Source organism: Balaenoptera ricei, chromosome 2 (genome assembly GCF_028023285.1).
Source record: "Balaenoptera ricei isolate mBalRic1 chromosome 2, mBalRic1.hap2, whole genome shotgun sequence".
Lineage (NCBI taxonomy): Eukaryota > Metazoa > Chordata > Mammalia > Artiodactyla > Balaenopteridae > Balaenoptera > Balaenoptera ricei.
In genome coordinates, this window is record NC_082640.1 from 155,814,921 (window position 1) to 155,837,230 (window position 22,310).

Consider the following 22,310-nt stretch of genomic DNA (forward strand, 5'->3'; position numbering starts at 1 on the left):
AAGGCACCGCAGTCTGAATCTGTACAACCGCCCGATCCACTCTAGCAGCGCTGGCGTGACGGTCCCTTTAAGGACACCCCCCGCCCACCCTGTCTCGCCTCCCGCGGGGCGTGCGGGCCGACGGGCGGCGCGTGCGTGCTGCCAGCCGTCGACCGGCGGGGCTTCCCAGCGGGGCGGGCGCGGCGGCGCGACGCCGGCGCTGGTTGCGTGCGCGCCTGGCCCCGCCTCTCGCCCTCCCCTTCCCCTCCCCCTCCGCGGGCCTCCCCCTCCCGCGCTGTACAGCTGGGCCGGTGACGCGCGTACTGCTGCCGTTGCCTCTGCTACGGCCGCCGCGTTCCATTCTCCTAAGCCGGCGACATCCTCGTCCCCTGCCTCCAGCCTCCTCCTCCCGCAGCGCCGGCCAGCGCCAGCCAGACAAGGGCACTCGGGGTCTCGCCTAGACCCAAGAGGGCTGCGGGCGCGCGCAGGCGGCGGAGCGGATCCCGGCGCCGCGGACGCTGCGAGCGTCCGCCTCCCGGAGGTCGCCGCGCCGTTCCCCGGGTGAGTTGTCACCGCGGCCGGGGGACGGTGGGGCCGGGCATTGTGTCACTGGCGCCCTCGGCCGGCTGTCAGGGGTGCAGGACCGGCGCACCGCCCTGGAGGGACGCTGGGGAGCCCGGACGGCCGCCCCGCGTCGGCTGCTCTCCGCGCTTCCTGCGCCGGCCCGGCTGTCACCCCGACGCCCGGCGGCGAGCCCGGTGCCGGCGTGGGCCGGGGGGGCGGCGGGGGGGAGCTGTGCCGAGGCCGGGAGGAATACCGGCCGGCCGGCTTGCGGCCGGGAGCTTGGTGGCCGGGATCGAGGCGCGCCGCCCGGGCCTCGCCGGGCGTGCGGGGTCGCGCTCCGGCCCGGAATTCAGGGTGGAGACCACATTTTGCAGGTCGCTGGAGAGGAGGTAGTTACAGGCTGGCTGTCTTTATTACTGTTACTGTTTTCCTGTCAAGCGAACTGAAGCTGCGGGTCCTGCGCTGGGGCAGGGTTGGCTTAGCGATGGTGGACTTCCGAGGGCACCTTGGAGCCCGGGTGTGCGAGCACCGGAGCTTTCTGGAGCCCCCGCGCCTCGTCTGGTCTGAAATCTAAAAACTTTTCTTAGTATCCGGGCTGAGACGCACCGAAACCACTTCCTGTTTATGTATGTAGACTTTCTTTATTCACTTCTGGTTTTTAGAGACAAATACTGGTGTCGGTCTGACCCTCCCACAGGGTTGTGACTGTGGGGTTGCTGAAGGGGGAAGTTACCTGTAAGGAGGTCAGGAGAGGGAGGTGGTTTTGGGGACCGTAAGACCCAGGAGAAAAGAGGCGTCGAGAACAAGTCTCCAGCTGGTTCGAGGGAAGTTCAGCAGTGAGGCCTGTTGCTGCTGTTCCCATAGAATGTCCCCTGGTGGCAGGCGGCTCGCTGGGCTTTACTGCTCTTGCTAACTGGGCTTGTGTGTGCTCTGTACAGAGGTGCAGTGAAACTACCCAGTTCAATTAAACCGTAGGTATTTTACACCCTTTCTACGTCTGCAGAGGTGACAAGAGTGTCTTTCCATCCTTTACACTGGTTAATTCACTTCTGTTCTTTTCATTGCTCTGATTTAAAAAATATGTATGAATGGGGTGAATGCATACATACACCTTTTCTGTTTTGGGAATTCCACACCCAAATTGTCACCATCTAGTGGAGGCTAGTAGAGACATGTGCTTGGCATTGAGTTTTGAATTTTCTGGGCTTTCCATTTTTAGCTAGATGCATATTCAACCAGAAATGAAAATTTTCAGAGTTTTGGGGAGGGGGAGTACATCTACCTTCTCCTCAGTAGAGGAGATATTTAATAATGAAAAAATAATAGCAATAACAGGGGAAAGTTCTTGAGGACTTACTGTGAACTGAGTTTTGTGCCAAGAACTTTACTTTCTTGATCTCATTTAATAAACAACAAACTTTTGTGGTAGATTTTGTCATTATTCTCATTTTTTCAGATGAGAGTAAAGCCAAACAAGTAACTTGCCCAAGGTCACAAAGGTATCTCATAGTAGAGCCCTCACCCTGAACTACTAGATTATACTGTTAATTTCTAGTTTGCTTACCATTTGGTAAAATTGAAACTGGAGTCTTTCTAGACTCTTTCCAAAGCACTACTTCCTCAGGCTTTCTCAGATCATGCGCATCCTTATTTCTTTCTCCAAGGTACACATTTATGGTATATTTGCATAACATTCGTGTGTTCATTCATTCATTTTTTTAATTTAGTACTCACAAGTATTTGTGATACAGAATATATGCCGGGCACTGTGCTAGGTATTGGGGTTACTGCAGTGAATAAGACAGAACCCTGCCATTTCTTACAGAGTTCATGGTTTTCAAGTCAATTTATTTTGGCTTATGTTGTTAATTTTCATTGGTGGCCATTTGCTGCTTAAGGAAGTCCTGACCAGTGCGTTAAATAGAGAACAGTACTGATACCACTCCTGATAAATAGAACTCCCTGTCCACAGGGTGGTCTTTTGGATACTGTAGTAGAAATGGCATAGGAAACCAAACCTTACCTACAGCTAGACGGGGACAGGTCCCTGAGTGCTCAGCGTAGGACATGCCTCTCCTCTGGCCTGCAGTGCTTAAACCCGGAGAGCAAACCCATTGTCAAATGGCAGTTCAACTTATTTGCTGAGGCTTGCCTTCTCAAAGCCCAGCATGTGGGCAGATAGAAAGAAGAGGAAGAAAGGTAGAATGAGGTGTTACAGATGCAGGCTGGCAGATGAAGAGACCTCAGCACTTTGTCTGGCTTCCTGGCAGGTCTCCATTATGTGGTGACTGAACTTGTGCTCTTATGTAATGGTGCGTCTCCTGGCAGGGGATTTCCTCCCTTGCCGTTCCCAGGGCAGCAATTCCTATAGCTACCCTCCCCCTCCATACACACACATATGCACCGTCCGAAGGGAATAATTTATCTGGCTTCTTAAAAGTAAGAACTTATTTCAACTTTATTGCTACTCAGCATTGTTTCACTTCCTCCATGCTTTTCCATCCTCCAGAAAAAAACTTGCCTTATGTTTTAAATCTTTCCTAGTACTCTCTTTCCGCATTCTTAGCTCTTCTGATAGCCAGGTAACTACTGGTATCTGTCTGTGGGCTCAGAGAATTACAGTATTTTTTAAAAAATTAGTGAGCCACGTAATCTTCCTCATTTCCGTACCAAAACAAGTGAACTGGGGAGAATGTCTTTAGCAGAGCCTCTTGCAGGCAGAGAAGGAAGGCCAGAGAGCACATGTGCTTGTCTTCCCCTCTAGTTCCCCATTTACTCAGGGACGATTCACCGAGAGACAGCAGCAGGGATGTGATGCCTGCTTACAGGCCTGAAATGCCTACTTGGAGGCCTGAATGTCTGCAGACCCACTAGGCCCAGTTGTGTAATTGCCATGCATGAAGCGTTTTACTGAGCTCCTAAATTTGACATGTGATCTCCTAGTGAAAGGTGCCGAGCAGGATTCATTTTCCCTCTTTCATCCACCTAGACAGTAGGGAAGTCTTGTGTAGAGGGCATTCCCTCAAGCAGTAGGAGAAAGATGGGAAGGAACAAGGAGAGGAAGAAGCCCAGTGTCTTTTTTTTTTTTTTTTTAACTTTGAAAGCAAATATTGCTGTGGTGCAGACTTGAGTGTTGAGGATTAGGACACCTGCTTGTATGATAATAGAGACTCTTTCCCCTGGTTTCTCCTCAAGATGGCTTCAGTCTAGGAGCCACCCACATATCCCACCGTGGTGAGGCTTCACTTAATGGGAATGGTTTTTAAAAAATTAGTATTTTTAAGTTATGTTGCCACATTGCAGGAAACTTGGAAACTAGAGCAGTGAGAAATGATACCTGTAATGTGGTAGGGCTGTTTCCCCATTGGTGGGAATGAAGGATGCAGCTCAGGGTTGGCGCTGGGGGGATGTGTGTGATGAGTATTTGAAGCTGCTAACAGCTGTGGATCTGAGACTAATGACAGTTTCAGGACAGCATGGGGGTGACCGTCCTTGAGCATCAAGATGTGTTCACTCCTGCCCCAGCTAGGATTCAAGGCAGCAGCCGTTGTTCCCTTAGATGGCTGTAAGTTCCAGTATATCCGTTTGAAACCTTTATCTGAAAAAGTAGAGGTACTGGGGAAAGAGGCACCTCTTACAAGGGTTAGGTTTTAGTGGCAGAGCCTGTTGGGCACCTGTGGATGTTTCCTTTTTCTTATGCTCACCTGTGTCTGTGATGCTGTCCTTTTTCTTTCCCTTTTAGTTCTTTGGCCTAGAAACCAGCAGGATTCCTCTATTTGCTATCTCATCCTCTGGTTCTTACCTGAGTGTGGAAGTCTCCACTCTGTTGGTAGGCCTCTCGGTGGTGCCGAGTTGGGTCACTTCAGCTGTGAAAGGCCACCTGTGCTGCTGTCAGGGCTAGGGGACAGCTGAGTCTCCGTGAAGAGACTCACGGAGCAGAAAATGCAATAGCAGAAAATGCAGCGACTGTGGTGAGAACTGAACGGGTTTCACAGACTCTCGTGTTGCCTGTGATGTATTCTCCCTCCCTGGCTCTTATATCTCGAAAAAGGAAAATAGCCACACTTGAAGCATCTGAAGCCGCGTGCCAAGAATTCATGCAGTACTCCAGAGACAGGATATTATTGAAGCATTTTTCTCAAGCAGAAACAGATGTAGCTCCCTGTTTACTGTCGCCAGTGTTAGTGGATCCTTAAAATTACCTGATAGCAGTGTGCCCTTAAATGTACTCTCCCCTCCCATACACACGTACCATTATTATTATTATTTTTTTGGCAGAGCCCCGTTGCTTGATTTGGGGACAGGTAGCCTGGGATTCCTGATGATAGTAATAGGTTCTCAGTGGGTTTGCAGATGGCAGAGGTGGTGACTGACAATTCTTTATTACTCAGAAGAGGATCTTCTGTGGTGAAAGATTAAATGACTCAGGATTCTTTCCTCCTGTAGTTGGAGATTGGACACAAAACCTCAGAGAACAGACACAAATAGGGGCTTTTTCCCAGCTTCCCCTTTCTTTCTATCCTTTTTTAAGGAGGGGGAAAGTCTGATCTTTCCAAATCCAGCCTCCTGCCAGCAGTGACTTGCTTCACCCACAGAAGTTTAAGAACAGAACATGAGTTGCCCTGTGTGTAGATTCTCCTTGCTGAAATTTTGGCTAGACTAGGCTTTGGTTTCTGACAAAGCCAGGAAAATGAAACTAGCTTCTGGGAATAGCAGAGGAGGAGTGTTTACCCCATTCTTCCTTCTTTGAGTTGTTCTTAGTTGATCTCAGTAAACTAAGTGGATGGAAGTTTAAAAAAGGGAACTTGAAAAAGAGAACAAGGTGGTTTTGCTTATTTTGCGTTTTAAGTTGTAGTCAAGGCAAACTGAGGGAGGACTGAGGGTTTTTTTTTGTTTTTAATCGTGAATACAGTGGGACAAGATTACGGAAAGTTTGAAAAATAGAGGGGGGGGAACCACTATGATTCTACCATCCTAACACAAACATTTCCATGTATTCTACTTTTTCTTTTAGTTGGTAGTCCTTGTAACGTTCACTTTTGTATTTCGTTTTTTTTTTCATTTAACATTATAGCATAAACATTTTCCTATAATAACACATAGCCTTTATAATTATTTTTAGTGGCTTTATAAAATTCCATCAAATAGATCAGCTGTGATTTAAATACCCTCTCTCATACATCTAGATTATTTCTAAGTTTGCTCAAGGAGATTTTTTTTTTTTTTGGAGGGGTGATTTTATTTTCTCATATGACATTTTTTAAAAACAGCTTTAAGACAATTTATATATCATAAAGGTCATCCATTTAAAGTGTACAGGCAGTGGATTTTAGTATATTTACAGAGTTGTCCAACGATCACCATAATCTTATCTAATCTAATCTTAGAACATTTTCATCACCCGCAAAAGAAACTCCATTAGTAGTCAGTCCCTATTCCTCTATAATCCCTCTAGCCCAGGGGCACCACTCATCCGCTCTCTATAGTTTACCTATTTGGACATTTCATTTGAATAGAATCATACAATATGCGGTCTTTAATGATTGGCTTCTTTAACTTAGCATGATGTTGCTGAGGTTTATCCATGTTGCAGCATATATCGCTATTTCATTCTGCTTTATTGCTGAACAATCTTTGGTTTAGATATACTACCGTATTTTGTTTATCCATTCATCAGCTGATGATCATTTGGGTTGTTTGTGTTTTTTGGTTATTATGGATAATGCCGCCGTGAACCCATGGGTTTCATGTAGACATATGTTTTCATTTCTCAGGGAGATATCTTAAAAGCTGCATCCATATTTCTACTTTGGAGTTAACGTTCTACTTGGTTATGTAGTTTGTTTGGGCAAGAACAGTATAGCGAAATCTCTTGGTCCTGTGGTGTTGAGGGTATTGCCCTGAATTACGAAAAGGTGCTACATACACATATACATATATATACGTGTATATATGTGTATATATACGTGTATTTATATACATATATACATGTATATATATACACGTGTGTGTGTGTGTGTGGGTGTGTGTATATATATATATATATATTGTTTAAGAGGTTTGAACTCTCCAGTAGCATTGTTTCCAAATCTTTGGTGCAGAACTTTAAACAGTAGTGAGAGTTGACAGATGCTTTAGTGCCTAAATTCAGTGCACATGTACTGCTGCTTTAAAAAAAAGGGGGGGGGGGTGGTTTCAGCATGAAGCCTCAGTTGTAAATTGCATCATTGTGTCTTTTGGAGAGAGTGTTACCGTGAACCCCACAGAGCCTTCCTTATCAATGTAATTTATAGTTCTCAGAAGTTTTCCCTTTCCTTATGAAAAATTCCATGCGAGGGTTCTGTGCACCTGCTTGAAGGCTGCTGCTAGACTGGGGAGTGGCATGCTTGCTGAATAGAGAGCCAGCCCGTGAGGGGGGAGGGAGAGGGGCTGTGAGCGTGGTTTAAACGCAGGCCTGAGAAAGAATGTTATTTAGAATGGCTCTTACGGGCTCTTACTGGTGGACCTTAGTTGCACCCGAGGTTTAAAATATAGATCAGGCCAGACACAAAGAGGAACAGATGGTGCTGCTGGGAGTGTCATTTCCTCTACAGATTAATCTACCCCTGGGTGGTTTTACATCATAGCAGCCTCAGTACTGAAATAGTGCAGTGCCTTCTTTCACTCTTGTTCTAATTGGAATTCCTAGCATTCGTGACCAATAGCTGGTCTTGCTTTTCCTGCTCCTAGGTCCCTCCCAGAAGCTCTTGAAAGTGTGCATGTGTAGGCCACTTAAGGGTCAGAGGGTCAAGATAGTTCTACCTCGGAAACACATGGGACACAGGGCACATGCCCTTTGTCCAACAAGCCAGACAAAAACTAGGAAGTTGAATCATCTTCCCCTGTACCTGTGTCAGGTTCCTTCACCTGGAGCCAAGTCCAAGGACCAGTTTTTCCAGAAAGTTCCCTCGTGTGTGTGTGTAAATGTGTATGAATGCAGCCATAACTTCCCTGCCGCTGTTCACTGCCAAAAGTTTTAGATTTGGAGTGGGCTCTACCTGTTAATACAAATTCTGTTCCCAAGTACTAGGAGTCTCAAAAGGCTGAGTGAGGAGACAGGACTCTTATCTGAAGATTTGAATGCTTGACTGTAGTATCCAGATGTTACCAAAACTTATTGCACAACAAGCCAAGCATGTGACCAGAGAGAGCTCATGAAATGCTAGAGTTGGGAGGATGGGACTCCGAGGATGGTCTCATTTTACAGCCTCACTTTATAGAATAGAAAAATGGGAAATGGTTGCTCAGAGCTCATTTTCCTGAGTGATGACAGGGCCAGGGGAGAAGCCAGGGCTGCAGATTCCTAGTCTGGTACTTTTTCTATCCCAGTGTGATCAACTTCTCTTCTCTGGGCCTGTTCCAGGAAAGGGGATTGGAGCCCAGAAGGGTATGTGGTTCATATCGTTAGGAACAAACTCCTATCCCTTCTGTGATTGTGGTTTTGAGTCTGATAGTGAAATTACAAAAGGGAATGAGTCTTTAAATTCAGTTCTTAAGAAGAACTGTTCTTAAAATGGGAGTTGTGCTTAGGCTGGGCTGCTTAACTCTTTTATCTCTGTACTGTGCTTCCTTACAATTTAGAAAACACCACCTGACTCCAGGCCAATGGGATGTGGTTCCTGAGTCATTTTCCCTTTTGGGTCTCGCTCACCCAGGTGGGACAGTGGCAGGTAGGTGCTGGTGGCATCCTAGATGTAGTAGGACTGCCCAGTATTTGAGAAGATGCTGTCTAGGACGGCTGATGGCCCCTCCCTCGTAGCAGACTGAAACCCTTCACAACTGTGGTTCTGATATCCTCAGGTTTATTTTATGTGGGTCAGCCACCTGTCCAAATGCAGTGTGAACACACGTCCCTAACTGTGTCTCTAACCAGCCAGGAAGGAAATAGACTTCTCGGGTTGAGGTGTCATATATGCTAGCTCTCTCCATCCCAGAAAGCCAGTGAGTAGTTTGGTGTTCAGTGGGTGTTGTTCTTTCAATTGGCATGCTCAGGACATTTTTAGAGAATTAACAAATGGTATGTTGGCTGGTGCACACTTTTATCAATCCTTGATTCTCATCCACTCCCAGGTAGACACTCTGCCATGGGAAGGCCATCTACCTCCTTGTTTCAGTCCTGTGGGAATTTTGCTTGTTACACAGCAGGATGGCAAGAAAAACAGGCTCTGGGTTTCATAAGATTTCATTGGTCCATCTTATTTTCCCCTTTACATGCACCTTCAAGTTCTCATAATTTGTGAGCTGAAAATCTGGTTGGGCTGTGATGTCAGGCTGGTGGGAGGTGGGTAGAGGGTTGCTGCAGAAACCAAGAGGAAGGAAGGAAGTCAAGTCATTTGTGTGGCAGGTATTTAGTGAATGCCCGTGGTGGTTAAGTGCTAGGTATGCAGTTGTGAACCAGAACAAAATGCACACAGCACTTGCCCTCCAGAAGTTAACAGTCTGGGGGAGTACCCACGGCTTACTTAATTTGACAGTAGCGTTGGAGGGATCTGTTGTGTAAAGCAGGCTTTCAGCTTGGCTACGCTGAAGGAGTGGCTCTGGCTTCTTCGGGGACATTTGTGCTCCAAACCAGCAACCACCCTGGAAGGGAGGAGGACTTGAAAAATACCCTTGGAGAATTCCTCCTGGCCTCCCTAGCAAGAGAGCAAATTGCCTTTCTCTGTGGAGCAAGCTCGGTCTAGGAGTTTGGAGTTTGGTCTGGTGTGAGGATTCCAGTTTTCCAGCTTTACTTAACTAACCAGTTTTTAATGTGGGAATGTTTTCTGACCCTGAAGTATTTTTTTTTTTTTTAGTTTAGAGAGAAAAGCGGGTGTGAATTCAACAGTGAGAAATTGGGAGAAGGGAAATAGGTAGGATCAGTGGTGTGAATTCCTTAGGGAATCCTTTTTTCTCCATTTCTTTCAAGCCTCAATTTTAGATATGTTAATTTGCGTCTCTTCCTGATATATCTGGCTTTATAACTTGCTGGGGGCAGTAAAGGACCTAGTACACTACTGGCACAAATAAGGGTCCCAATAAACGCACATCCCCGTATGTTTTACCTCTGTGGGTAAGCCATCTCCATGTAGGCTCAGGTTCTAGGCTGAGACTGGAAGTTTCCTGAGGTCAGTGACTGTCTTGTCCACTTCTTTATACTCAGCTTCTGGATTAATTGACTGGTTGAGAAGGATTGACCAGGTATAGAGGATTAAAGTAAAAAGGGTGAGAGGGCAAGGTGACCTTGAGGCCATCAGCCTTGATGACAAGGAATGTAAGAGTGGTATTATTGATGAAATTCTGAAAAGAAACATTTGGGGGGAGGCTTGGTTTGAGTGAAAAACAAATATAAACAAGGTGATAAAAAGCTGTTAACATTCACCAAGTTTACTCTGACTGGTGGCAGGAAAAGAAGACAGCTCAGGAACCATGGAGGTGGGAGGAGGAGAAGGAAAGAGAGGGTATTGGCTGTTGTCCAAAATGTTTTAGCAAGGCCAGTCAAAAACAATCTATAGGACCCCTTACGAATTTTGATCCGAGACCAGAGATTCACCCCTTCTAATTTTCAAGTGCAGGTCTTTGTTTCTGGAAAACTCTGTCATTCTTTTAAAAGCCTCAGGAGGCATCAGTCATACCCTAAAGCCAATTTACATGTGTGCATCTACTGGTTTGGCCTTTTTTACATATATATATGTTATCCACTGTGACTCTGGCTGCAGGCCAGGAAGTGGTTAACACAGGATGGCTTGTTTCTGTTTGTTCTCCACAACTGAGCTCTTCTGGGGGCGGTTCTTTTGCTCCTGCAATTACAAAATATAATTGTGTGGGTCATCTCATTTGAAGGTCTGTGAATGCTTTTGAAAAATCACATCTTTGAAAGAAGGGCTGCTCTCTGCAAATGCTGACTGTTTTTCTTGGGATGTGTGTGACAGTGAATGAACAGATTCCAGAGCCTTTGGTGTTGGTAAAACTTTCTGTGGATGGTAACAAGTAGATGTTTGTTAAGCAGTGCATCTGAACTAATTTATTAATTGAACAAGTATTGGATGCTCTTTCCCATATAATCATCTCCCCACAGGGATTCTTTGCAGCACAGTATAACCAAGATTTTGAATTGTTCTCCAGTGTTTTGGTTAATCTTTTCCCCTCGTAGATGTCAAACCCCTTGAGGAGGGAGGGGGTGGTTTAAGTTTCTTCTTCATTTACTTATGTAGGTTGGGCATTCATATTAATAGCAATAAAGATTTATTTATTTTATAAAGTGCTTTCACATAAGAAATCAGATAATTACTGTGAGGAAGGTTTCAGTCCCATTTTACAAATGGGAAAGCCAAGGCCTTTGGTAACCAGTGGACATTTAGCGTCCACTGTGCTTGTAAATAGGGATGCTGAGTCAGCCAGGGCTGAGGTTGAATCAAACATTGGTATCCTGCTGGGAAATAGGAAAGCTCTTGGAATTAAAGACTTGATAAATTTTAACTTGTGTGTGAAAAGCAATGTAACAACCCCTTGCCTCGTCCCTACCCCCATCTCAACATAGGTACTCTAAAGGTCGGTATGTTTTTGTGTACTGATGGGACAGAGATGTGAAAGTGTGTGTAATTAGAAAGGGCAAATTTCATCTCCTAACTAAGGAAAAAGCATTGCCATATAGTCTGAGAAGGGTTTTACTTTTATTTTTTGGAGGAGCAGGGAGGCCACAGGGGCAAAACCCTGGTATCTAGAAACTCATACAGTTTTCAGGTTATTAGAGGTCCGTTTGGGGGTGAGCCAGAGCAGAAAGTCTAAGTTCCTCGGGTTCTAAGGGCTCTGTGTTGGCGATTCTAAGTTCCTCGGGTTCTAAGGGCTCTGTGTTGGCGATTCTAAGTTCCTCGGGTTCTAAGGGCTCTGTGTTGGCGATTCTAAGTTCCTCGGGTTCTAAGGGCTCTGTGTTGGCGATTCTAAGTTCCTCGGGTTCTAAGGGCTCTGTGTTGGCGATTTTGAGGGCTCTGCAGTCTGTATCAGCATCGTTGCAGTCTTGTTCTGTCTTTCTGCAGGTGAGTTCTGACTCTAGGCGCCAACTGTGGGTCTGGACCTTCCTGAGATGCCCCCCGCAGCTGTTTCCAAAGGCGGACTGTCTTCGCTTCAGTACTCCTAAGGGCTCCTGAAGAGTGTCCTTTCTTGCTGACAGGGGGATCCAAGGTCTCCTGTAGGCCTGGCTTGACCTCCTCTTCCCCACTGTCCTGCCCTTACTTTCAGAGGCAGAAGGTGAGCCTGTCTGGGCAGTGAGGAGGTTGGAGGTGAAGGTCCTGCCTCATCAGGACAGCTTAGATTTGAAAAACATAAAGCAGTGCCAATGTTCCTGGGGCAGGGTGTGCTCGGACAGCCTGTCTGCTGTTTCCATTTGGTTGGGAAAGTGGAGAAGTGAGACTGGCTGTGGGCCAGGCAGAGCTTCCCCCTTTCCTATGGTGAATGAAAATGGACGATTGTTTCGAGGAGTGGGTACTGAGTGGGAGGCAGCGGAGGAGAGCGGGCCTTGGGACCAGACTCGCCCTGCTTCCCGTCTCAGCTCAGCCACTTCCCAGCTGTATGACCTTGAGCAAATTTAACCTCTCAGACGCTCAGTTTTATCACTTGTAAAATGGAGATGATAATATTACCACTACCTATCTCTAGAGGGGTAGACCTACCAGAATATTAATGATTACCTGGGGTGGGAATTCTGGGGTGATAAAGGGTAACAGGAAACTATAACTTCTTAAACTTTTTGTTTCATTTGAATTTTCACTGTTGGCATGTATAACTTAAATAATTAAAATTATGTTGAAATGTAACCCCTCATGGGGTTGTTATGAAAATCAAATAAAATGGGATAGTTAAAACACTAGGTTCAGTGTCTGACAAGTAAAAGATACTCATGGCAGTTTATTTGGGGAAGAAGTGGTATTAATTAGTATTTGACCCTTGCTTTTTGTAGTGTTAGATTTTCTGTCTGGCTTGTGTACTTTGGATAAGTTTCTTTGTTAAGCCCCAGTTCTTAAACTGAAAATGGGGGTTAACATCAGTATCTACTACATAGGGGGGTTTGGAGGAGACATGGAAAGCAACTAGCCTGGTACCTGGCTCATAGTAAGCGCTCAGTAAATATTATCTGTTGTTGGCTATTATCCTCTCAGTTACCCTGGAAGTGAGGTGGGAGTGATGCCCACTTTAAAGTTACAGAATGTGAGGCACAGAGTAGTTTAGGACAAGTGTGCTGTCGTAAGGCCGAGGGCTGAGTTAGCAGCAGAAATGGTGACGCTGATGCTTATGCTTGTGCGGCCTGTCGGCCAAGGTGGCAACCCAGGGAGGTCTCACCGATGGGCAGACGCGAAGCACCGGCCAGGTGCTGGGTGTGAAACATGCTGCTGGTCTGGACAGCAGGGATTATCGAGGGTCAGTTTTTCCGAGAAGGGGAGAGGCCAGTTTAGGGCCACATCCTTCCTCTACTTTCTAAGGCAGATGGACCGCATCCAGATTGACAAAAGGGAGGGGCTTGTTTCCTCTTGCTTTTCTTTCACATCCTCCTGGCTTGTCAGGTGGTGGACTCCTGACCACTGCCCTTGTTGTGGGTTCAGTTTTCTCAGCTCCTCCGGTCTGGCCTTCTCTGTTAAACTGCCCTGCTGCTGGAGTCCACGCCGACAGCCTCCCAGCCCTCCTCCTTCTGTCCTGGAGGGCCGGCACAAGGACGCTCAGCTTCTGTGGGGTAGGCCTGTTTCCACACCACTTTGGTACTGCCAGTGGCTTCCTCCCTGCTCCTCAGCTAGCTGCCTGTCTGTGCGGCTGAATGGGTGAGTTGAAGCCACACTTGGTGGGAAGTCAGTTTGGAGCTTCGCTGTGGGCTCCTGTTCTGTGTATTCACATTTTGAGAGGAAAAAACGCTGAGTGATTTCTGCCCAGCATTGTTTTCAGAGAGTGAGAGATTCTCATCCCCAAACCCAGTTGTGAGGCCAGAGCTGATTATGCCTCAGTTTCTCACCTTGGGTTTGTACTGCCTGCTTCTCACCCTTGCCTTCTCAGTTCTCTCTTTACCACATTTGCCTTGCTGCGTCTTCACAGGGGTTATGAAATACCAAAAATTGGTGAACAATACAGGCAGTACAGTGTTTAAAGTTTCACCAACCCAGGTTTGCTTAGTGGACTAGAAGAGGGCGTGTGCCTATTTGAATATTTATTTATTTATTTGGCTGCATCGGGTCTTAGTTGTGGCACGCAGGATCTTTTTTTTTTTTTTTTTTTTTTTAAATTTATTTATACTTATTTTTGGCTGTGTTGGGTCTTCGTTTCTGTGCGAGGGCTTTCTCTAGTTGCGGCAAGCGGGGGCCACTCTTCATCGCGGTGCGCGGGCCTCTCACTATCGCGGCCTCTCTTGTTGCGGAGCACAGGCTCCAGACGCGCAGGCTCAGTAATTGTGGCTCACGGGCCCAGTTGCTCCGCAGTATGTGGGATCTTCCCAGACCAGGGCTCGAACCTGTGTCCCCTGCATTGGCAGGCAGATTCTCAACCACTGCGCCACCAGGGAAGCCCCCACGCAGGATCTTTGTTGTGGCATGTGAGATCTTTCGTTGCGGCGTGTGGGCTTCTGTCTAGTTGTGGTGAGCAGACTCCAGAGTGCGCAGGCTCAGTAGTTGCAGCACGCGGGCTCTCTGTTTGTGGCGTGCGGGCTCCAGAGTGCATGGGCTCAGTAGTTGCAGCAGGTGGGCTTAGTTGCCCCACGGCATGTGTCCCTGACCAGGGATCGAATCCGCGTCCCCTGCGTTGCAAGGCGGATTGTTAACTACTGGACCACCAGGGAAGTCCCAGGGGTGTGCATATTTGTACAGACTCTTGCACATGATAGTTTTTATCCTGTTTTCGTGTGTTTCAAATACACCTTTTTCCATTTGTGTTTAGTGGTGGCTGGTGAACCTTGTAGTCCATTTTTCTTTGGGGTATATCGTTGCTGTAGGTGTTGGGTTCACATTTTATGCTTAATTCCCCATCAGGATCTGAAGAATAGGCCTGCTGTTGAGGCACCACAAACCAAGTCATTGCACCTCGAGACAAGTCTGCTCTGACTCCCAGGCTGCTTTCTTTTCCTTATTTATGGTGGCCTGAAGACCTCCATGAAGTGCATCAAAGTGTTTCCTGTTGGCTTGACAAAAGGCAGGTACTTGGAGGAGCTTAAAGACCTCGTGGAGGGGACCCTCTTACTCTTAGCTAATTGAAAAATAAGACTCTTCAGTGGAGAAGCTGCCCTCCCACCTGGCTTATGAAAGCCCCTCTGAAACACAAGTTGTTCCTGCTGTTTGTCATGTTTCTGTAGTATTTATCGGGTTTTTGGAGACAGACTTGCTTAAATTAATTCTGGTTATAAGGGTGATGCCTGGAAGTTTTGGAGGAGGTACTTACAAAAGAGTCAAGCTCTGGGCTTATTTCAGGTCTAATCATGAGCTAGCAGGAGCAGCCTTAGGGCTCCAGGGAGGGAGGAATGGCACACTGCCTTGGAGCTGTCATTGAGGATGCCACCTTTTGGGAACCAAACTGTAGGCAGTTCCTGGCCTGTGTGAAGTTGTGCCTGGGGCTTATCAGAAATGAACCAGATGGTGTTTCTAGCAAAACTGGCAGATGTTCTTGCTGTCAGAATTGATTTAAAATTTTTACATGTAAATGTGGAATTACGGGAATTTTCCTTTTGGGGTTTTTAGTTGCATGTGGAAATGCTACCCTTACCTTACAGAGGCCTTTATTTATCTCCTGCTTCTGGCCACAAGTGACTCTCAACTCCGTGTCCTCCCATCCCCTCTGGTTACTTTTCTCATTAAATGGGTCATTTGTGGTGGGGAGATAGAAGGTGACCAGTCCTCTCTTTAGTGTAATTTGAAGGTTGCTGATGGGACCATGTGCCCAGAATGTGCCTGCTACACAGATAGCATCGGGGACTAAAATGTTCATCATTTGAGTCACTCCTTTGAGTTGAGACCTTTGGATGTAGCAGGTGTGATACCTAGAAAGAGTGACTGTATCAGGGTCACAGAGCCCAGGAAAGAAGGAAGAAGAAAAATCCTGTGGGGAGTGGGACAAGGCAGGAAGTACTGAGTGCCCGCTCTGTGCCAGGCCCTGTGCTAGGTGTTGTACCTAGGAGGGCCTGTCTCCACTTCATGGATCAGAAAACCAAGCTCTAAAAAGTTAAGTACTGTAAGTAACTGTGTGGAGCCTGAACCAAGGTTGGAGGGATTCCAAAGCCTGTGTTGTTTTCATGGCAGATAAAATGCACGTGTATTAGGAAGTTGTTGGGGTGGAGGATGAGGTGGTGAGGGAGACAGAAAACAAATGCCTGGAGAGCAGAGGACAGGGTCAGGTGGGGAGCTGCTGTGGAGGGTGCTGGGGAGTGAATGGTGCTGGGTGAAGGATGTGGAAAGGAGAGGTTGCTTAGCAAAGTGATCTGAAGTGGAAAAAAAGAAGAAAAAAAAGGATTATGGTTTCACTTTGAGGGGGTGTACCATTGGATGATGGCAGCTCTTCCCTGAAGGAAGTGCTGTGGAGTGTGTTTGGGGTCTGGAGGGCCAGATAGACTCTGTCTTTAGGCCGGTGGCAGTTGGGCCCTACAGGAAGCCTTTTAATCCCTGGTGTTTATAGACTGGCCTGTACTCTACTCAAAAGCAACTCCCATTTCAGTTAGTGAAGGCAGCATTATTCGCCTTTGAAACACCGCATTTATGGATCCCCGTTTGGCCTGGCAGGAGGGGCTGGGTAATGCCGTGTTATATTATCCTGACTCCCTGCTGCCTCAGAGGTTGTGCAGGGACAGTTCTGCCATTTCCCTCTAAGTGACCTCTGGCTGCTCCCTCTCCTGCAGCTGCTCCTTTTTCTCCCGGGGATGAGGTGGGAGTCAGGACTAGGAAATTAGCCCTCTTGTCTCTGTGTTCAGGGTAGCCAGGAAGTCCCCAGAACAGGGACTCTGATTTGTTCCCCCGCTCCTTGCCTTAAGGCTGGGGTTGCTCTGTTTATAGCACGGCCCGCCCTTGCTGTAAACCTTCAGTGCAGTTCAGCCTTGATTTACTGACGCCTGCTGGCATGTGTGTGGGGAGTGGTATCCAAAGATGACGGAGGGGGCTTCCCTGGTGGCACAGTGGTTGAGAATCTGCCTGCCAATGCAGGGGACACGGGTTCGAGCCCTGGTCTGGGAAGATCCCACATACCACGGAGCAACTAGGCCCGTGAGCCACAACTACTGAGCCTGCGCGTCTGTGCTCCGCATCAAGAGAGGCCGCGATAATGAGAGGCCTGCGCACCGCGATGAAGAGTGGCCCCCACTTGCCGCAACTAGAGAAAGCCCTCGCACAGAAACGAAGACCCAACACAGCCATAAATAAATAAATAAATAAAAATTTAAAAAAAAAAAAAAACAAAGATGACGGAGGTGGGTCTCTGACCCAGTGACTGGGACTAATGAGCAAACAGCTCATGAGTAACAGGCCAGGTCAGTTCCTTTTCCTCATAGCAGGAAGCATCCATAAACTTTTAAGTCCTGTCTCACGTAAATGGTTATTGTGAGGGCTGATTGTAGTAATAATGAATTGAGACTGCTTCAAAAATATAAAACTCTAGATTCATTCAAAACTTTCTTAATATTGCAAGGTGGAGTCATAATAAAAGATAACACATATTGAGTGCTTTCTGTGTGCCAGGCGTTGTTCCAAGTGATTTACATATATTAGTTTGTTTAATCTTCACAGCAGCTTCAGAGTAGGTTGCTTATATTATACCCATTTTTACAGTTGTGAGAACTGATGCCAAAAGAGGATAAAAAACACTTTCTAGGATGGCACAGCTGGTAAGTAGCAGCAGAAGCAGACAATCTGAAGTCTTGGCTGGACTGTGTGGCCTCTGTGAAGACCCTGAGGAAATCAGAGAATAGAGGGGGTCCCACCTCAGGGGGAGGCAGCAGCCAGGACTTAACCCTCAGAGACCAGAAAGGATCAGGGAAAGGTCACTGGTGCCCAAGAAAGCATTAGCATTTCTGTACAACTTAATCAAATTACCAAAACCGTTTCCGAACTTGGAGCCATCTTTCTTGGATAGTAATGCAATTGACATAGATAATTTAAGCCGAAGAGGAAGGACAAAATTGGTGAGCTCACATATGTGGATGGACACTTACTAACTCTGACTAAAACACAGAGAGGCAAAATCTTAAAGCGAGTGCATCTTTATTCAATTTACAAATGAGTGCAAAGCCCTAGGCAACAAGCTTTGTGTTGGGACTGCGAAAAATCACACATTTAAAAAAAAAAAACTCTTCCCCACTCAGCCTTTTGGTGTTGAAGTTTCTATTAAGCAGTTAAGAATCCGCCTGCCAATGCAGGGGACACGGGTTCAAGCCCTGATCCAGAGAGATTCCCACATGCCACAGAGCAACTAAGCCCATGTGCCACAACTACTGAGCCTGCGCTCTAGAGCCCGTGAGCCACAACTGCTGAAGCCCGTGTGCCACAACTGCTGAAGCCTGTGCGCCTAGAGCCCATGCTCTGCAACAAGAGAAGCCATCACAATGAGAAGCCCGTGCACCACAACGAAGAGTAGCCCCCGCTCACCACAGCTAGAGAAAGCCCATGCACAGCAACGAAGACCCAACGCAGCCAAAAAAATAAATAAATCCAAAAAAAAAAAAAAAGTTTCCTAGAATACCCCAAAATAGTGTTTCTCAATGTGTGCTTTAGAATCACCTGATCCACACTATACCTGAGGAATCCTTCCCTTGTTGGGGCCCTAGAGTTGGTCTGCATGTTAAAATACTTCCCTCTGCTTAGGTTCTGAAATAGAGCTGGGAAGCCAAGTCCAAGCCCACTCAAGAGGGTGCAGAGCTGCAAGCAGCAGTATGAACAATCTTCAAAGCTTCCTGTTTTCTTTTTCTAGTGAATGGAAGTTTTGCCTCTTATTCCATAATATATCCAGGATAATTTTAATATTTAAAATGAATTACATTATCTAACATGGAATTGATTTGAACCTCTAGCAAGATTATATGCTTTGGGGTCAGACTGCTTAGTTTGTAACCTTGCTATCTCTGTGACCTTGGACAAGTTATTTAACCACTGTCCAGAAATGGAGATAGTAGTAGTACCTACCTTTTAAGGTTCTTGTGAAGATTAAATCAGATATTAGATGGAAAATGCTTAGATTCCTGTGCAGTGATTAGGCAGTCAGGTTCCAGGTAATAATAACAATGTTGTTATTATTGTTGTTATTTTTATTATCCTGAGGTTTCATGTTACTGGGAGTATGACCACCCCAGTTACAGAGTAGAGTCCTGCAGGGTAACAAAACGTCCCTCTCCCACTGACACAGCCAAGCCACCGGCTTATGAAAGGCCTTTTGCCAACCATAGGAAGCCTAAACCAAGCACTGGGAAAAAGCTTTGTGATAACATATTCTCAGCATCCCAGTTTTAGTTCTCCGAGCCGCTGTGTGAAGGGTGTGGGTGACTGTTCTCAGGCAGTCAGGATATGTCACAGGTGGGAGGGAAGCACTTGTTTAGAAAATGTCAGAGAATCCACCAAGTTGTTTTAACCAATAACTGTTCTTCATTCAGTCTGCACTCGTTTTTTCCTCTTATTCTTGTTTAATGATTAGGAAAGAGGGCTAAGTTGCACTTTCCCTTTGTAATGGTACACATGTCAAATTCATTTCCTCCATCAACTTACTTGTTTTCAAAAAATTTAAGAAACCACAAGTTCTACTTGTTTCTTGAAGAAAGAATAGGAAATACAGGTTACTTGCAATCATGGAGGGAGAAAATCAGCTGTGATTTTTCCTTCCCGAGGTCACCACTGTTCACCTGTTATTGTGCTGCTTTTGTCTAGGATGATCAGGGATGGCAGTGGCTGGCAGGGTGTCAGGGTTCTGAGGAGGGGCCACCTTTTTGGGAGCCAAGCTGGCCCTCCTGTGGCTCAGAGCCTTACACTGGGCAGCTCTACTTTGGGATGAGCACTTGGCCAGTCCTCAAGTGTCGTCTCCCCTAGAGAGCAGTTACTGTGGAAGGCCAGCTACTTGTTTCCATGGATTCTGTGTACTCAAGTGTTTTGGGCCTGCTTCATGCTGATTCTGCCCTCTTGACTGTGTGCTCATTTTTCACCTAGCCAGGTGGGGTGGGATCTTGGGCCTCTTTTCTCTGTAGGAACTGGTACTGGCTCTCAGGGTTGATACTTTTCCATCTCTTGCCTCTGCCTTGCTAAATGTCGCTGGGGAGGCTCTGTCTAGGAGGAAAACTCACTGGGTAAGGAGAACACTGCCTCAAGGCTTTTAAAATGTAGTGCTTCCTCCCCCTTTTCTCCTCTTCCCGGAATAAGAGCTGCCAGTAAAACTTTAGGGCAGGACTATTGAGATGTATTTATTACTGTTGTGATGGACAAAGGAATTGTCAACTCCTCATCGATCTCCTTTACCCCCTTGCAAATGGGAATTACAGGAAGTCACAACTAGCATAAAGAACTGTGTGTGGATGGGAAGGATGGAGTGTGTAACCCTCATTCCCAGAAATGGGCAGAATGGTGGAGCCGACTGACCTTAGCATTAGGCGGTCAGTGGGCCAAAGCATGGGCTGAAGATATGTCACCATCTGGGAACTGAAATCCGAGTCATCCTGCTCTCAGACTTTGTGTCATCGTGACTCCCCTCTTATGAGCCCCTCTTGTCTAGTCAGTAACCAGCTCCTGCCAGTTCTTTCTTCTGTAGGTTTCTGTCTCCACCACTCTGGCCCAGACCTTATCATCCTGTCTGGCCTCCCAGACTACTTAAGGCTCTCTTGCCAGGTTCATGTCCGGTTAACATTGTTCTTATCTCAAGTGAGACTAGGTAAGAGAATGCAGCCCTATGTGTGTGGGAGGTCATATTACCATCCCTTCCCATGGTGGCGGTGCTCCTTGAGGGTGAGGACCGAGTATTCTGGTGCCTCTCACATAGTAGGCCTTTAGTAAATGCCCGTTGAATTGGATTAGGTCATGTTTCCTGCTCGAGAACATTCATTGGCTCCTCACTACCTACTGATCCAAAGCTGAATTTCTCTGCCTGTTTTTCATAGCTGTACAATCTGGCCTTATCGTAAGTATTCAGTTGAATACTTAATACTTTGTGGAATAACCAGAGTCTGCTATGTGATGGATACCAGGAAAACTGTAAGAATTGTCCCTTGCCCTGAAGGATCTCAGATGGATTTTTTTTTTCTGTTCTTCCCTGATTGTTGACTTCTTTCCCCACCCCTACCTTCCTAATTTATCATGCTTACTTAAGCCTTCCAGCCCCAGAAATTCTATCTCTCCATACTTACTCAGCACTCAAGGCTTTCAGGTCAGATCTCCCTTCCTTCCTTTTTACGGCCCTCTTTAATTGTCTTGGTTCAGATCCATTTCTATGTCTTTTTTTTTCTCCCATTATTCTGTCCATAACTGTCAAGTAGTTGCTGTTCTTCCTTATTTTCTAAAATTCATACCTCACGATTTAGTGGTTGTGTTTTTTTTTTTTTGGCCGCACTGCGCAGCATGTGGGATCTTAGTTCCCAGACCAGGGATCGAACCCATGCCCCCTGCGGTGGAAGTGTGGAGTCTTAACCACTGGGCCACCAGGAAAGTCCCGACTTAGTGTTTTATTGTACCCACATAGACTACTGAAATAGATACTCTTGCCTTATTGTGTGCCTTGATTGTTTGCTGTCAGTGTAGGCAGCTTCTCCAGCTCCACTGAAAGTTCCTGGTGGGCCGGGGCCTGTGCTTTCTGTACATTTTGCAAGCTTTATATAGAGGACCGTCAGGAAATGATGATTCACGGAGTGGACAAAGGTGAAAGGTGATCTGACAGTGCTTGGGAGTGGGGTTCCTAGCAGGATTTTGGATGGCCTGGAGCAGAGCATGGGCTGGAGGCTGGAAGACCATCAAGGAATTTTAGGGCTCTGGAAACCCAAGACCTGAGAGAAAATGGAAAGGTCAGAAAGAGTCAGGCTTGTCCCCCAGGAGCTTGCCTCACTCTGAGATTCTCTTGAAAACCCGGTTCACATGGAAAATGTGTTCATCCTAGAAGTTGGCCAGTGTTCTTGGGGAATTGTGGTGAGGCCAGATGCACGTGTGACGAATCCTCTCAAAAGGAGGGTGTGAAAGGTGCCACAGGGAAGCTTGTAGCTTAAGTGAACAGACCATTAGGGGCAACGGTGAGCAGACATGATTTGATTTATTTGTATTAATGGCGTTTGTATTGATTCCTCTGGGAAGTTTAGGGATTTAAATATATTCTGTAAATATGTTTTTTACTTTGCTTTGTCACTGATGGGGCTTATGGCTTATGTTGCATTTTTCCTTCTAATAATAGAATCTTGCATGAAATGAAAAGCAGTGTCTTCCTCTTCTGAGTTGGGCAGAATTATAAGTGTAGCACTGACTCCCTGCCCTCCTTCCCCCCCCCCCCCCGCCCCTTTATTTCTCAGATCCAACTAGGACTGTGAAAACAGGTTAGTAACATTTATGGGCTGGGACCAGTTTCAGCCAGCTAAATTCCCTGTAATCCAGTCTAAATCTGAGGGGCACACCTAAACTTCCTGGAATTCTAGGTAGGAAGTGTGGTTACGGAGGCAAAGCCATTTAATTGTAGCTTGTATGAAAATAAAACCAGCTTGAATACTCTTCTCACAAACTTTCTCTGAAACGCTTCTTTAGATCTTTTATTTTTGGCAAATGGGTTTTGGGGTGGCAGCCTCATTACTTGTG

General features: G+C 46.5%; 1 protein-coding gene across 2 annotated transcripts in view; it reads left to right on the top strand.

The window, feature by feature from the left end:
• Positions 1-254: 254 nt before the first annotated feature.
• The window catches only part of SUSD6 (sushi domain containing 6), a 92,381-nt gene continuing 70,325 nt past the window's right edge, over positions 255-22,310 (top strand). The window contains exon 1 of one of the 2 annotated variants that reach the window (XM_059914511.1): positions 255-540. The gene's annotated coding sequence lies outside the window, so the exon portion shown is untranslated. Of the gene's footprint in view, positions 541-778; positions 933-22,310 lie in introns of those variants that run through there. The other variant, XM_059914512.1, reaches the window with a different exon arrangement.